Raw genomic sequence first — 11,609 nt, forward strand, 5'->3', positions numbered from 1 at the left:
TCTTCTTCTTCTTCTTCTTCTTCTTCTTCTTCTTCTTCTTCTTCTTCTTCTTCTTCTTCTTCTTCTTCTTCTTCTTCTTCTTCCTTCTTCTTTCTCTCTCTCTCTCTCTCTCTCTCTCTCTCTCTCTCTCTCTCTCCCCCCCTCACACACATACACCCATCTCTTCTGCAGTGTTCCATGAGCCTTAGGTGGGGAAGTGTTTTGTAGATATGCCTTCTGGGGCACAACTTTGCATTCTGATTGCCTGTACATTTATCCATAGGTATACAGACAGAAGTTTATAGATTGTGTTAGGGATATTTCTAATTATTAAATTAGTGGTTGTAGATTCTCCCCCAATGACCATGGCTTCACTAGCACTGAGTAGAGAGCTGAGTACCAGGCTGAGTTGTTCTTAAGTTCAAGTAGAGAGCTATTGGTTACTGCAGATATATATGTGCCACTACTGTGCCCTCTGTGCTTAAAGGCACTTGCTCTTCTGGAAGGTCTCTATTTACCTAAACTAAAACAGTATTTTATGTCAAGTTTCCTCAAACAGAACTAGGTGCTGACTCTTAGGCAACAGTTGAAAGATTTCTCTCAGATGAGCTTGTAAAAGTGAAGGATCGAACCTAGGGCACCACAGAAGCAAGGGAAGGCGGGGAGCTGGGTGAGTCTGCCCTGAAGTTGATCTCAGGTGATCTGGAGTGCAAATAATAAACGACTTTTAGGAAAGTGAGCTAGATTTTCTAGTCCCTAAACAGTCAGACTTCCCCCAGGAGGACTCAGGAAGCTCTACGGGCATGGCTGATGGTCCTAGGCAATGATCTGATGCAGGGAAGGCTTCAACTGTCTACTCCTAGTGGTCAGTCAGTACCGCAGCTGGAGTGTGTGGATGCCAGGATAGGAATATAGGCCAATCACAAAGGTTGTACACTAAAGTACCACCATATCTCAGTGTTCTAGAGAAAAACAATTACATATGACACAAAACAATAAATGAGCCTTGTTCACTGTAAAGCAGGATTCATGGTCCTGTGTCCTGTGATGATATAAAAGACACAAACAAGATACTGACAGCAAAGACTGGTTGTAGCCACTCTGATGGTGGATCTGTTAGGCCCCTTACGTGATAACACACACACACACACACACACACACACACACACACACACANACACACACACACACACACACACACACACACACACACACACACATCCTTATACATATGCACCCCAACACATCCCAACACACATGCACACACCAGATTATATATATATATATATATATATATATATATATATATATATATATGGAAAGAACTGAATGGCCATCTTAGTTTTGGACTCATTTGATCGTTGAATATTTATTTAAAGATTTGGAATTATATACAGAAACTATTTAAGAAGGGGAGTTAGTCCAACTAACACTCAAACACATGGGAGACACCATAAGCAACAATCTGATAGTGTTCCCTCATCCCCACTTTCTTCCCATCCTTCTTTGTTGGATGCACAGTTTGTTTTCCTAGTCTGTGAATATTTTATGTTATCCATATAATAGGAGAGTAGAAAGTACCATCTATCCCACAGGCTTGTCCTGAGCACTACGAAGGATTGTGCTGGTAATGCCATACATTTTGGACTCTTGTTAACATTTTGTAAGTTTCATGAACTAGAAGTAGAGTTTCTTTTTCCTCTACTACTAGAAAACTTTCTCCTGGGCCTCCATTTCTGCTGCTGATGGAGGAGGAGGCTTGGTAAAGGGACAGCACCACACCAGCGTGTTCCCTGCTGATGTGAGGCCATTTTCAGCCCAGGTCCTGTTCCTGAGCAGATGCTGCCCCTGGCTGTCAGCCCCCTTCTCAGCCCCCTGTCTCCAACCACTCAGAGTCTTCAGCCCAGATGTCATGATTCTGCTTCAGAAAATGGAAGGGCATCTTTATAAATGAGGCAACCTCCGAACTTCAGAGGAAATCTAATTATGTTTTTCTTGTCTATTCAGCCAATTTATTTTAAAAGTTCCTTAAGAGAGAGGGGGGAGGAAGTGCAGTGCCTCATGATTTAGTTAGGGTGGCTTTTCTGTGACCCAGCTCTCTTACAGTTTGGAAGATTTTCTTTGGCAAATTGAATAATTTTCACAAGTCAATTACATACATTCCCTTAGCCTGTTTGAGAGTAATGAAGTAGCTTAATAGAATAAAACAATAATCCTCAAGATGATGATGTTGGCCATTATTAAGTGTAACAATAGGAATTAATTATGACAGTGGAAGGGATAATTGATGACTCAGAGAACGGATTCTCAAGCTCTCTGTCATGACTTCAGGGACATTCAAAGACCATTGTGGCTTTCTCTGGGCTTTTGAGCAGGGTTATTAATAACATTTTTTCTTAATTCCTTTTATTTGGTTAGCCTTTTATAGGAAACTTGTCATGCTTGGAGTCTTGTTTTAATTGTACTGACACAGGTCTCAGGCCTTATGCTTGAGCCATTCAGAGATGTGAACTCTGTCCCAGCATTGCACATGACGGGGACTCTGACTCTGTTACCAAGGAGGACACTGATGTCGTCAGAGTGGGGAACTCAGGCTCAGGCCCCTTCTGCAGGGATATAGCAGATTCAGAGCTTGGATTCAATCTGCTTACAGATCACTACTTTAACCTCAGGCTCCATTCTCTCTGCTTCTCATTGGAGTCTTAAAATTCTCTGCAAACGGGGAATGCTCAGTTCCCTTGTCCTGAAGATAAGGTACTGTCTGAAGCCAAAGTTAAGACATCAGCAACAACTGTAGAGCTAATAAGTCATCCCAGGGCTGGGATGCAAGCTCCTGTCCTGTATCCCCAACTCAGTGCACTTTCTATTACGACTTTATGAGGCAACAAGGTAGTTTATCCAAATTGGTGTATAGTAGTTCTAGAATATAGAAATGTGGAGGAAAGATAACACTGTTTTCCACTGGGATGGAAATGAGATACAGGTACCGCAGGCCAGGAGAAACATATGCAGTTCCTTTTAACTAGTGATTCTATACATTTCAAGGTGTAGATTCACACAGGGTTTGATGTCAGGGAACTGAACTGTCTCTGAATAATGCTTACGTTGTTCACGTGTAAGAAGTCTCTAGGGGAAGCATGCCACTAATGCAGGTCCTCAGGTTCCAACCTGGTATTACCACTCAGCAGATCTGATGCTGGTCTTCCAAATGGGGAGTGGTGCACAGGCTGGAAGGTTTCCAGCCCTCTCCAGACTTCCTGGAAAGCTAGAAAAGTAAGGTTTAGGGTTAACAAGGTACTAAATTAATTTGCTTCATTCATAAGGTGACATTTATTAAATTTAGAGATTAATTTATTCTAATAAGAATCACAAAATCACCAATGTAATTTATTCTTAAGTGAATTAAATCTTTCTTATGCATGAAACTATAAGCTACAATTTTAAGGAACTGAATCTTACTGAGACCTTTTAAGCTTAATGAATGTAAGCAGCAATATGTACTCTTCCAGAAATTAATTTGAATACTTGTGTCAACATTAATGCATACAACCAAAATATCTTCCAAGTTCAAGCAGCAGAGGGATTACCTGGAGACCTATAGAGAGATTGCCTATGGACAGGTGAATTTCATCAGCCTCTAATTTATTCATATAAGCAAGCCATCTGCAGGCTGGGAGTGTCCAAGATTCTCTGGGAAACAGGGAGCTCCAATCTAGTGCTATTCAGGAGTAGACTGTTGGCCCAGCCCTGAGCCACCTTCTTTGAGCGCTTCCAGCCAAGCCCAGAGCATCTAGTCCTAGGAGATATATTTGCAGGTGATTATTACATCTGTTTCTGCCACCAAAGTGGTTTGGAGTGAACCCCCAAACCTAGGCAGACAGAGTGCTCAGCTCTGAATAGTGAAGGGTTTCCCTTAATGGAACCATTAGGAGAGGATTGAAAGAGAGGACACTGGAGGAAAGGGGAGGGAGAAACACTATGAATATACTTTAATTAAATTTTAAAATTACTAAAAAATACCAATAAGCAATGCAGGGCTGTGGAGCCCAGTCCCTCAACTTCCAAACTCAGGGTTCAGGGATCACTGCAGAAGAGCAAGCAGAAAGATTGTGAGAGCGAGATGTGTCAGAAGCCACACCCATAAGGCCAACAGGATGGTCAAAACCTGAGCTGAACAAGAGTAACAGCCACAGACATGCCAGAGTGAGCATGTGTGTGTGTGTGTGTGTGTGTGTGTGTNTGTGTNTGTGTGTGTGTGTGTGTGTGTGTGTGTGTGTGTGTGTGTGTGTGAACCACGAGGCCTCAGCACTGCGCAAAGAACCAACTACAGGCAGCAAATGAATGCTGAGATCAGGGGAAATGGTCTTCCCTAGGGAGGAGCACACTGATTGGTTATCCAATATCAAAGGGTCAGCTCTGAAAACATAGACAAAGTAGGGTTGTGCAGACTGTGCAGGTAGTACTCATGATTTAGAAATATACATGTATATACATGAATTATATAACAACAACTAATGGGGAAAAGCCATGATTGAAAGAGAGCAGAGGGTATGGGAGGACTCAGGGGAAAGAAGGGGAAGGCTAAAATGTTGTAATTATGACTTCTAATCAATAAATAAATTTGAAAAAGAAACAACAGGGGCAGCAGCAATATCAAAAACAAGTGTCCAGGACACAGATGACAAAGACCAGATATTTGAAAAAAGGAGACTAGTCGCTCAGGAAATTCAGGATGAGGCAAAAAAAATCTGGCTCAAAGTCATGGGTGTGCTATGAGCCCATGGAGAGAGAATCTAAATTGATGGGTTATGAGATGAATAGCAAGCTCTGTTCTAATCGCTTTAGTGCCAGTTAACATTCTTCTTTAGTCCACCTCCCACCTTCAAAGAACTTACCTTTTTCTAATTTATTTTGTAAGAGTTTGGATGGCCCAATTCAAGAGCATCTCAGATGTAATGGCTTGTAGGAAGTTTCACAGAGATCATAGTGTATAGTTTAGAAAGAATGGGAAACCGTAGAGCCAGGTATTGTTAGATGATGAATATTTGTCTGGAATGTGGAATGACTTTTTTATCCACTCATCCTTCCTCACATCCATAAAACCAAACCCAAGACTTACACACACACACACACACACACACACACACACACACACACACACACACATACACACACACATTCATGCTCACATACAGTCATGAACACACTCATACACACTCTTGCACACACAGAGTCATGTACACACTCATGCACACTCACACACACTTATGTGCAAACACACGTGCACATATACACTCTTGCACATGCTCATGCACACTCACACATATGTCCACTGACACTTCCATTTTAACAGTTCCTTTTGCTTTCTTTAGCCTGGAAAACATTTATAGTACGGTACTAAAGTGCCCTTGTGCTTTATGGTCACTTTTCCATATGAAGACTCCAACAAACAGCCAGCTATAAAATTATAACATTCCATCTGGTAAAGGGGAATTTTAAGGTGGGGAATGCCTGCAGTCCTAGCACTTGCCATGCTTTTCAAAGTGGCACGGGACTTACTATAAAAAGAGGCTCTAGTCTACGTGGACGTCAAGACCCTAAAGACAGACTTGAGAATGAGACATTAAAACAGCTAATAGACAACATTGATTAGAAAGTATTAGTAAGACTAAAGACAGCAGTAGGAACTGGCTTTCCACAGCCCACAGCTGCCCTGATAGAGGCAGTGCAGAACATATACATGGTAGCACACTCATGCCATTCCAGCACTTGGAAGGTGAAAGTAGGATGACTATGAGTTCAAAGTTACTGTCAGCTACATGATGAGTTCAAGGCCAGCCTGCGAAAAATGAAACCAGAGAACAAAACAAGTTCCAGTTAGCATCTCCCTCAGTTCTCACGTGTTCATCTTTAGGGACTTCTATTTTGAGTATGAAGAGCATGGGCCAAAGAGGAAGGATGCTGTAAACTGGAAGCCAAGAACGGTGAGGTCCATACGAGAGGGAGAGCACACGACAGCAGGTAAACACGTTTGCAGTGAGCCAGGGGTTAACACAATAATGTAATGTGAGTGGAAGGACAGAGGTATAGAACACTCAGAACTGTGGCTTGGGGACTGAAATCTTAAAGCTTAGATATTAACAAGTGCAAAACAAAAATACCATTTTTGTTGTGTGTGCACACCCAGGTTTATTTCACGTAATAGTCCATTTGCTGAGAGCACTGTCAGTTATATACAGTTTTATTCACCCCACAGATCCTGAGTCTTCTGAAGACTTCAGAATCTTTGGCAAAACCTCCCCTAGAAGTTGTGTCTTTCTGCATGTTCCTGTTTCAGATCTGCTCCAGGCAGTTTTCAGCTTTTAAAATTAATAATTTGAAAATTGTGGTCTGTCAACATGTAACAACATCTTCATCTTGTCTGAAGAAATGGTTCAGAGTGGTGGCTGCTGCCCACAGCTCGGACTCATGAAGCAAGATTACAGGGAGTGGGCACTGTTACCAGCCTTGGCTAACTGCTGGGAAAATGGGCTGGCAGAAAGTAGGAGCAGAGCCAGCAGTGATCTCTTTCTGCATCCACTGCTCCATCTTCCACTGCATCCACAGCTCCATCTTCCACTGCATTCACAGCTCCATCTTCCTCTGCATCCACAGTTCCATCTTCCTCTGGGTTTCATTTGGAGCACTCACTGCCACAAAGCCAGATCCTTAGGGCTTTGCATGAAATATAATAGCATTTTTTTAAAGTATGGTAGTTGTTATAAAGGACAGTCATTCTGAGGAACTTTGGATATCTTTGAATGGTTTTGCAGATAACTAAAAAGAAACAAACTGGTAAGACGGACACATGCTAGTGAAATAAATAAAATCCTACATATCACTTCTCATTGGTGATATTTTTATTGTTTTATTATGTGTCTACTAACTGGGTCATTGCATAGGGTGTGGCCAGGTATAGATAGCTAGAGAAAACACTAGAGGCAAGGCATCCTCTAGGTCATGGGTGAATAAGGAGACTCCCAGTTCTCCAACCACACTTCAAAACAGCATAAAGCTCCCGGAGCCCGGAGCCCGGAGCCCGAAGCCCGGAGCCCGGAGCCCGGAGCCCGGAGCCCGGAGCCCGGAGCCCGGAGCCCGGAGCCCGGAGCCCGGAGCCCGGAGCCCGGAGCCCGGAGCCNCCCGGAGCCCGGAGCCCGGAGCCCGGAGCCCGGAGCCCGGAGCCCGGAGCCCGGAGCCCGGAGCCCGGAGCCCGGAGCCCGGAGCCCGGAGCCCGATGTTTGCTGAAATCTTAGTCGCTGATGGAACACCTGACAAGTCACCAGAGATCCTCTTGTTTTCAGATAGACTTCACACAGCCTCAGTCTCTCAACTCTGCCTTATTGGCTTGACATTTTAAAGGTGGTCACAACAGCCATTGAATAGCACAGAAGAGTCACTAAGAGGGCTGTCTAAAGCAACATCCCTTAATGGTAGAAACTGTTATAAAGTGTCATACACTGGTGACCTATACAGCAGGGACTTGGCTTTCTTTCTTTTCGATTTTATTTTTTTATTTATTTTTGGTTGTGATAAAATATGTATCATATAAATTTATTGTTTTAATCATTTTAAAGTATGATGCTCAGTGACATCCAGCACATTCACTACTGAGTAGCTCCAGAATATGCTGTCATCCCAAATTGAATTGTACCTATTAATAATACCTTCTGGTCTCCACACACCCCTAGGTTGCTCCATTCTGCTCTCTCTTTCTGTCATTTGGCTCTTTTTGACACTACTGCCAACTCCAAGTATTGCTTAACCTTGGGAACTTTCTGTTGTTTATTTTTAAAACCCATCAGAGAAAATGCACAGCATCCGGGGAAGGCACACGCCTCCAGGGGTCCATTTGAAAGAATGATTACGCCAATAATAATGCTTGTGGAAAGAAGTGCAGTCCCTGGACGAGGCAGGCTCTTGAGGGGCCACGACAAGCGGAAAACCCCATTTCTACTCTGAATGGCTAGCGATCAGTAGGAGCCTGGTGCTCCATCACCTGGCCAGCCACCGCGTGGAAATGGATGACCTTCCGATCGGCCGGGTCGTTATTGTTGGGAGAGGAGGCACTTGCAGTTTATTCTGTGGTCTTTGTGATGAGAGCGCTGTGGGGCCAAGTGGCTCATTTGTCTCAGTTTATCGGATTGCCAGAGCAGGGTGAAGATCTGGAATGGTTTAAGAGAGAGAAATGAAAGCCGCGTGGAGCTGCAGCTGGATGCAGGCCCAGCCGCGTGAATGAAATCCTCAGTTTCTGCCTCCCCCTCTAGACCCTCCCTGGGCATCCACCTTCCAGAGAAGAACACAGTCAACCCCTCCTGAGGATAATTGATGCAGACCTAGTAGAGAGTGTGACATGAGCACAATGCTAATCTGGAAAACTCTTACCCTGGGAAAAATTCTGGTCCCCTTCAAAACAGGATTAGGTCTGTTTTATCCGGGTTACCTTGATAATTATGTCAACCCTTGTCTTTAGGCACACAGGGATCTAACCAGAAATTAAATTATGACTTTGGTTTCAGGCATGTCTTCCTGGAAAGTTTTGTTTATAATATATTTCAAGTTTTCAAAAACAAATATACAGAGTTTACATGTAGAGAAAAGAAAATCACACACAGATATAAATATTCGGCATAAGGAGAAAATAAAACTAAGAGTTAGTTTGCTGGTTTCATTTAAACGTGTGGTAAACAACGTTTGGTGGGATTTTCCACTTCTTCCATGGCCATGTGTTCCCCAGTACATTCTGACGACAGGCAGGGGCTAGGTTTCTGTTTCTGTGTGCTCACAGAGTTGGGGACCTTCCCTTGGTTCGCCAGGAGCAATGACAACAATTGAAGGCGTGACTTCTGTGTGTGGATATTGCTGTCTGCTCAGACACTGCAGGTGGAAATGGTTTCATGAAAATCCAAGACTTTACTACATTTATCCATCACCATCACAATAGTGCACCCACGCATGGGACAATAGACCTTGTCCACTCATGTGACATGAGAAGGGGCCGCTCAGAAGGGTGGACAATTAGAGCCAAGGAGGGCAGTCTTTGAGTAAGAGGCAGTGCTAAAACTTGAAAAGTGGCAGCTCTGAGAGCTTTGACCCTTTCCCACAGAACCCTGAGGTTTTAGTGACTCCAACATGGCCATCTGGTCTGGTAGGATTGAATTTACAAGGCTGTTGGCCGGGCCTCGGAGGTCTGACTGAATGAAGCTCCAGTTTCTCTACCTCTGAAGCAAGGGTTCTATTCAGCAAAAGGTATGCTGAGCAGTCTTAAGAGAATTGTGGGAGAGGAGGGTTTGTTTTTTCTGGTCTTCAGCGATACTCCCCAGAGAGAAAGGCCATGTGTCACAGTATGGTTTATTTTTTCTGGTCTTCAACAGTACTCCCCAGAGAGAAGGGCCATGTTTCACTAGGCAAACCAGCCTCTCTGAGAAATAACATGCTCAGACTGGAATCTGTCTGTCTCCACAGTGTTCAATATGATGGGGCGTGGCTAAGAGAGCTGTGCTGCATGACTGATAGCAGCTGACCTGGGAAAAGACTCACTGGGGGCAGGGCACTGTCCTCCAAAAATGTGTGCTTGGCAGCCTGGGATTCACTAAGTTCCTGCCTCTGGCCATCTCCGTGTGACAGGACAGTTATATTGCCATTGGCATATGACAAGGAGCAGAGTACTGTAAGGAGCAGAGTGCATGATGACTTCATTACCAGGGACCCAGGCTCAATCCTTGCCTCTGTCACAGTGTGCGACTGTAGGGAGTTACTAATCACCTCTGAGTCTCTTTCTCATCTGTGGGACTAGCATGTTGATTACAACTATCTTCTGGAATTTCCCTGAGAGTTCAAGACAATATGTGCAAAGTTCTTGATTCAGTTCCCAGGCTAATAGCCTGTAGGCTAGGGGAAGTATCCTTATCATATTCACCTCCTAAAAACAGAAGGAAGTCCTGAGGAAAGATCAGTTCTCCTCCTCCTTCTTCTTCTCATCCTCCCTCTTCTTCCTCCTCCTCCTTCTTTTTCTCCTCCTCCTCATCACCATCACCATCACCATCATCACCATCATCATCTTTATTTTAGTTCATGTGTATGAGTGTTTGCATGCATTTTGTGCATCACATATGTGTTTGACATCCTTTGGCATTCTGAAGAGGGTGTCAGATGCCCTGGAGCTAGAGGATGAATGGATGCAAACTGCAAGCTACTCTGTAGATGCTTAGAACCAAACCCAGGTCATCTGCAAGAGCAAGAGTTCTTAACTGCTACGCCATCTCTTTTATACCCTCAAATAATCTGTTCTTAATAAGCCACCAGGTAGGCATTGCTGTTCCCTTTAACATAGTTACTCGAGATCATAATATCTCATGTTCCAAATACTATGCCCCTCGTGAGAGAAACACATGGAAACTGCCCAAACCCTTCTTACGTATTCATACACACACTGACATGGAGCAGGAAGTGGTTGTTGGAGCCATCAGTGTTGACCAAGAATCTTTTCTCGTATGTTTCTATGAGGAACATTGTGGAAAGTACACTCAAGCTTGCTCTCACAGGATTAGTGTGTAGAGAAAGAGAAGCAAGCTCTGAGATCTCTTATAAATAGGCCAGGTACTCAAGGCTCCCAGAGTCTGCACCTTAGGTAGGGCCTTATGTATTTAATTATACAGGTAAAGTCAACAAAGAATTATTCTTCACTTGTGTCCGAGACTGTGCTCATTGGCGTTTGTCAGCCTGTCAGAAACTAAGGTCCCCTGGAGAGAGGAAACCTCAACTGAGGGATGAACTCCATCAGATTGCTCTCTGGTCACAACTGTGGGACATGTTCTTGTTCACGATGGATGCGGGAGGGCTCAGGCCACTGTGGGGTGACTACATAAGTCCCATCAGTTTTCTGAACAAGAGATCGTGTGAACACAGAGCTTTTGATTTCTAAGTGAACTCTCATCCTGCAGTTTTCCAATAACATGGTGCTGAGCAAAATCCTTGTCTTTGGTTATAAATGCCTCACTAGGTGCCTTGCTAACTACTAAACATTAAAATTAAAAATTTCAATATGGCTCTGCACTCTGGGTATTGCCTTTTATTTGGCCACTATATGTGTGCTTTCTGCAGATTAGAAATGGCATTCAGAGAAATTATTCTTTCAACTGTGTCAACTCATAATGATCGCATCTGAACTACAGCTGCTCAAGGAGTTGTCAGAAAGCATTGCACTCTGCCCTTCATCCTGAGCAGCATAGGACCCCGCCTCTCAGAGAGCCCTCCACTGCAAACGATTCTTCACTCACGGCTCTTGTGTTCCAGCTCTAGATTTCAGCACCTTTGTGTTAACTGCTGAAAGCCGAGGACCCCATTTCTCCAGCCAGATACAATCTCTTGATGAAAACCAAGAGCGGTACAGAAGGGGTCTGTCCGCACTTCCCTTTCCTCCAGTCCATGACAGAGTTGTTGTCAGGGCAGAGAATGCTCCTCTCAACCCCTACCCAGCTCCTGATTCCAAAGGATTCTTTCTCATCTCTGCTCCATATTTTCCAGGTCACCCTCTCCCTGGCCCTGTTTACACATAATTTGGAACAAGCCAATGGTCAGTTAGGCTTTCCTCA

This window comes from Mus pahari, chromosome 2 (genome assembly GCF_900095145.1).
Source record: "Mus pahari chromosome 2, PAHARI_EIJ_v1.1, whole genome shotgun sequence".
NCBI classification, from domain to species: Eukaryota; Metazoa; Chordata; class Mammalia; order Rodentia; family Muridae; genus Mus; species Mus pahari.